The sequence below is a fragment of the Cricetulus griseus genome, chromosome 7 (genome assembly GCF_003668045.3).
Source record: "Cricetulus griseus strain 17A/GY chromosome 7, alternate assembly CriGri-PICRH-1.0, whole genome shotgun sequence".
In the NCBI taxonomy this organism is placed as follows: Eukaryota; Metazoa; Chordata; class Mammalia; order Rodentia; family Cricetidae; genus Cricetulus; species Cricetulus griseus.
In genome coordinates, this window is record NC_048600.1 from 27,024,968 (window position 1) to 27,030,718 (window position 5,751).

Genomic DNA, 5,751 nt, shown 5'->3' on the forward strand with positions numbered 1-5,751 from the left:
TTGAATGTTGGAAGCTTGATCTTTGGTGGTGTTAGGAGGCGGGACCTTACAGAGTGATTCAGCAACAAGCACTCTACCTTCCATGAGTGGGCTAAGGCTGTGAGTTCCTTACACAATGATAGATTTGACCCCATCAAGCTCTCTGTTGCTCTCTGTCCTTCTGTCATGGGTGGCATGACAGGAGGAAGGACATTACTAGCCACTGACCATTCCATCTGAGATGGCCCAGACTCCAAGAACACAAGACAACAAATACTGTAGGCTCATTATAAACCACCTTGCTTGTGTTACAGTGGTACAAAATGCACTAAAACATAAAAAATAATAGAGATTATTATTTATTCAGAGGGTATATATTTCCATTTTTTTCTCTACTGAAATGCTCTGTCTTGTGAGGCAAGATGGTAGTCACAGATGGCAAATGACATCCAGGCTTGTGAAGGAAAACATTAGCCACTCTACAGATAGCTCCCAAGATCGTTCTAAAATACTGTGGTCAGAGAAACTGTACCTGGGAATCGTTGCCTTAGGTGTGTTTGGAGATGCATTCCATATGTGGTGATGCAAGGATCTACCAGGGCTAGCCTCTTGTCTACTGCTAACTTGGAGGAACTGGGCCTGGCAGCTGCCAAGAGGAGGGACCCCCAGGGGCAAACATCTTCCTCCATTTGATCTTCATCCCTGAGTCACCCAGTGACCCCTCTTCAGGTCCAGACCCCACCAGCCCAGCCTTTGGCCGGAGTCCAGCCATGAAACCAACATGGGACAAAGCTCTGATTAGCCACTGTCTTCCCTGCACTGACATGCTCTCCAGATTAGGTGGGAGAAGCTGGAAAGAGAAGCGGTGTTGGCACACAGTGGGGTCCAGCTTAGCAGGCCAGAAGCAGCAGAAAGACCAGAACACAGAGGGAACTGATTACATGGCTGGCTTTCTGCTTGGCTGAACACTTTGTCAAGTGGTTCACTTTCACCAATCAGAGACTGCTTGGGGGTGAGTGACTGTTTCCTGCTGATAGCCCCAGGCTCTTGGCTCCTCCCCTTGAGGCCCTGGGGATGGAAGACAGAGGGGCCCATAGGGGTAGTTAAGACATTTACCATCCAGGTCAGCCCACTCGTTTGCTAACAGGGAAATTGAGAGAAACCACTCAGATGCCTTGTATGGTGCATCACAGACAGACATCATAGATAGCAGGAGTAGGCCAGTGCTGTGCTGATGCTGGTGCGCAGCCCCTCCATTTCAGCCCCATGTTACATGTAGGGAAACTGAGGAAGAGAGGACTGAAGCAGCACCAGCATTATCACAGGCTGGTGAGTGATGACCCCCAGGAAACACCTCCTCACTCAAGCCAGAGCTTTCTTCCCCAGCCTCAGGCTACTAATCCCTGACCTGCAAGGAGGCCAGGCTCAGGGCAGTGGGTAGCTCCCGCTAGCTAGAGGCCCCACCTTCACAGACCTGTACTCATACTGTAGGTGGCTGCATCCTGGCTGCCAATCTCTGCCTTCTTTGTGTGTCTCCAGGCTGTATGCCCTCTCTGTGAGACTTTGTCTTCAGTCCTTCAGAGAGAGAGAGAAGCAGATGTGTTCATGTGTAGGTACTTGGGACAGAGGGTCCATATGGTCTCAACATGCATCCTTTGTCAACAGAAACCAAGATAAGAGCCAGAGTAGCACGGTCTCCAGGAGACTTCTGGGAGGGACTGTGCATGTGGCAGTGGAGGAGATGAATCTGAGGACAGTGAGAATTAAAACCCACACCCTGTCCTTGAGTTCCTCACCAGTAGTCAGGAGAGACTGACTCACAAACAAGAGACAGCATTCACCAAGGCTCATGGGCAGCAGAGAGGATCTGATGACTTCCCAGAGAAACTGCTTGCAGGTTTGTCTATAGTGCTCATTTGGGCTGGGAGTCAAGGGGACAGGTAGGGCCACCCAGGGACAAGAAGTCAATTTGTGCTACTATTGGCATGTCTCTTTGTCCAAGGCATTTCCACCTCTTAGCTAGAGACTTTCTTATGCAGTGTAAGCTCAGTGCATCAACATGAGCCTAGGAAGAAACCAATGATCCCATGCAGAGAGGACAGGGTAGGACCCAGGTTGTGGGTCCATCATGAAACTTATCAGGTCTGGAATAGAGTCTGAGACTCTGCATGTCTGACCAGTTCCACAGCTGTTAAGGCACTGGGTCAGAGTCATCATGAGGACTACTGGTTTACAGAGAAAGGGAGACAGTAGCCTAGCAATCAAAAGCAGCTGGTCTCTGTTGTCCAGTGAGTACAGGACCAACAGCCAGACACCTCTCCATCCATGCTGCCCTGCCACGTCTTGGACATAATTCCCCAAGACTGCCATCTCCTAAACAGCCTCAGATAAGACTTGAAAAGCACTGGGTGGTGGTGCTTTAATCCCAGCACTTGGGAGGCAGAGGCAGAGGCAGAGGCAGGCAGAGTTCGAGGCCAGCATGGTCTCCAGAGCGAATCCAAGGACAGCCTCCAAAACTACAGAGAAACCCTGTCTCGAAAAACAAAAACAAAAACAAAAACAAAACAAAACAAAAAGACTTGAAAAGCTGTGTGGCCTTGGGCAGCTATATAAGCCATCTCATGACCTGGAAGGGCCACCACCCAAGTGTCTCGTGGCTGCCTGGCCTGTTTGCTCAGGCTACAGTTAGATGTGCTGCCAAGCAGGCTTCCCCAGTGACCCAGTGCAGAACTGGCACCAGCCCAGACCAGGCAGCAGGGCGGGCCAGGAAGGGAGCTCCAGGCATTGGCAATAGAGAAGCATCACACACGCATACTTTGTGTGTGTCCCTGTGGAGACCTGAGTGGAAATCTGTTAGGATGCCTGCCTCTTGTCCCACTTCCTGAAGACTGCTAGGCCCCTGCTCAAGCAAGACTGTCCCTGTGTACCACACAGCCTCCAGCCATGAGGTGGCCATCCTCCTGGCTCAACATAAGATGATTTTAATCACTCACAGGCAATTTTCAGTCCAAGGCAGAGTATCCCTAATTCAGAGCTCACTGCAGGCAGGCAGCCTCTGCTGCCAGGGGCTTCCCTGGAACAGGGAGACTCCTTGACACCCAGTGTACAGTGTACAGAGTACAGTGACCATAGTACTCCCTGCCTGAAAGCGCCCCCCTCCCCCCAGTGTACAGGCTGTAAGCCATATTGCCCCTCTCCTCTTTGGGGAAGTTAATTTATTCTGAGGACCACAGCCTGCCTGTCTTTCTCCACCCCACACTAGGATGGTTACCTCCTAATTTACGAAGAGATTCAGTCTCAGAGAGGGCCTGCTATGGACTGGGATCACTCCACATCTGGAACAGTCTGACTAGAGTTCTTTCACTATACCTGCAAGGCTTTGTGTCCTTCACAGATCTGTGCTTGGCTCTCTTGGGTCATCCTGGGTCACCCTGTGTCCAGGCACCGTAGAGAGCCAAGAGACTGAGTTTCCTTGTCTTCCATGGCTTAGCATTTCATGGTTTGGAAGCAGCCACCATTACCCTCCTTCTATTTGGCTTTTGCCCTGCAGGAATGCAGAGGTAGGAGCCCTCTCTTCTTTGTAAGAATGACCCTCCATCCCAGACAGCAGCATGTGGAGATGCTAGACAGGAAGACAAGAGACAGATGACTATTTGGTACCTGCTTAATTCTCTGGTCCTGTGAGTAGCAGCAATGTATGGGTTGCTGTCTGTTTCATTATACACATCCACTCTTCATCCTGCTAGTTCCCATGGAAGCCCAGATGTTCAGCCAGCTACTGGGCTGGAAGCCGGAGCATGATAGAAGGGGCTCAGTTCCCCATAGCTTTGTTACTTAACCTCCCAATGGCGGTTTTCTTGACTATTAAATGGAGATGGTAAACAAATTACTTACTGGAATGTGATGGTATTAAATAAAATATATAAAGGCTTGGCAGAGATGCCCGCCACTTACTGACCTTACGGTAGATAGGTAGCCGGAAAGAAGCATCCCTGTGACAATGAAGAGAGACTGTTATGATCTTATTTGACACATACGATAAAATGGCACTGTCATTGGCCCACTCTGTCCCTGGGTTCTCTATTGTGGACTCAAGCAACCTCAGATGGAAAACACACACAATGAATGAGGCTGGAGCTAGAAAGATGGCTCAACTGTTAACAGCACTGGTTGCTGTTCCCAGGGGACCCACGTTTGATTCCTAGCACCCATAGGGCAGCTCACACCCATCTGTGACTCTAGTCCCAGGGGATCTGACACCATCTTCTGGCCTCCTTGGATACTACATACATGTAGTCAAAACATACACATAATTTAAGTTTGAAAATGGAGTTGATAAAGTGCACGTGCAGATCTTTTCTTGTCACTATTCCATAAGCAGCAGAGTACAGCAGTCACTGACACAGCCCTTACATTGTATCACAGACAGCTGAACCATCTGACAGTGACTTTAAGTTGGTAGGAGGTGCACAGCTGATGTCATTTTAAGGGCTGGGAATGTAGTTCAGTGGCTGAAAGCTATTACATACACAAGATCCTAGGTTTGATCCTTGCACGGGGAGTGGGAAGCAAATATGTCATTTTTTTAAAAGATGTGTTACATTCATTATGCTATGGAATATTTGTTTAATGATGCAAGGATGTGTTACATTCTTTTTTTTAAAGAAGATTTTATTTATTATGTATACAACATTCTGCTTCCATGTATATCCGCACACCAGAAGAGGGCACCAGATCTCATAACGGATGGTTGTGAGCCACCATGTGGTTGCTGGGAACTGAACTCAGGACCTCTGGAAGAGCAGTCGGTGCTCTTAACCACTGAGCCATCTCCCCAGCCCCAAATATGTCATTTTATATCAGGGACATGTGCTGTTTTTATTTATCTGTTTTGGCCTTTTTTTTTTTTTTCTTTTCCACCTGAGACAGGATTTCTCTGTATTGCTTTGGAGCCTGCCCTGGAACTCACTCTATATACCAGGCTGGCCTTGAACTCAGAGATCTGCCTGCCTCTGCCTCCTGAGTACTGGGATTAAAGTTGTGTGCCACCAACGCCTGGCTGTTTTGTTTTTGGTCTTTTATGCTAAGGCTCTCCTATTCAGCAACTGGAGCTCCACTGCTAACAGCAGCAGCTAAGCTGTAAGAGCCAAAGCCTGAAGGAATTCTGCTCCCTCAGGCACTGACTCTTTCAAAGCTACTAAGGAAATTTATTTAAATCTCCATCCAGTTAAAGAACTCAAGATTTAAAGGTTGAAGCAGAATCCTGCTTCCCAGACAGGCTGAACAACAAGCAGCTCACTTCCTTGAGCCTCCCAAGAAGTCCTTGTGCGAAGTCTCAGGATGCTCTGTAGTTAGGCATTGAGAAATAAAGGCAATAGAAGTTTTTTTTTTTTTTTTTTTTTGGTTTTTCGAGACAGGGTTTCTCTGTGTAGCTTTGAAGCCTATCCTGGCACTCACTCTGGAGACCAGGCTGGTCTCGAACTCACAGAGATGCGCCTGCCTCTGCTTCCGAAGTTCTGAGATTAAAGGCGTGTGCCACCAACACCCGGCCTGGCAATAGAAGTTTTAAGAAGCTTTTCCTTACATTAAAATCTAGTGATACCTCGCCGGGCTGTGGTGGCCCACGCCTTTAGTCCCAGCACTTGGGCAGCAGAGGCAGGCAGATCTCTGTGAGGTGGAGGCCAGCCTGGTTTACAGAGTGAGTTCCAGGACAACCAGGGCTGTTACACAGAGACCCTGTCTCGGGTGGGGGGTGTATATAAATAAGAGCGA

The 5,751-nt window shown here is 48.7% G+C and overlaps 1 long non-coding RNA gene across 1 annotated transcript; it reads right to left on the reverse strand.

Moving 5' to 3' along the window:
- On the reverse strand, positions 1-4,574 carry LOC113836606. Its single transcript, XR_003486994.2, has 3 exons — positions 3,938-4,574; positions 3,640-3,840; positions 1-1,554 (listed from the first exon to the last, which is right to left on the reverse strand). It is a non-coding gene; the product is annotated as an uncharacterized LOC113836606 (long non-coding RNA).
- Between the last annotated feature and the right edge of the window lie 1,177 nt (positions 4,575-5,751).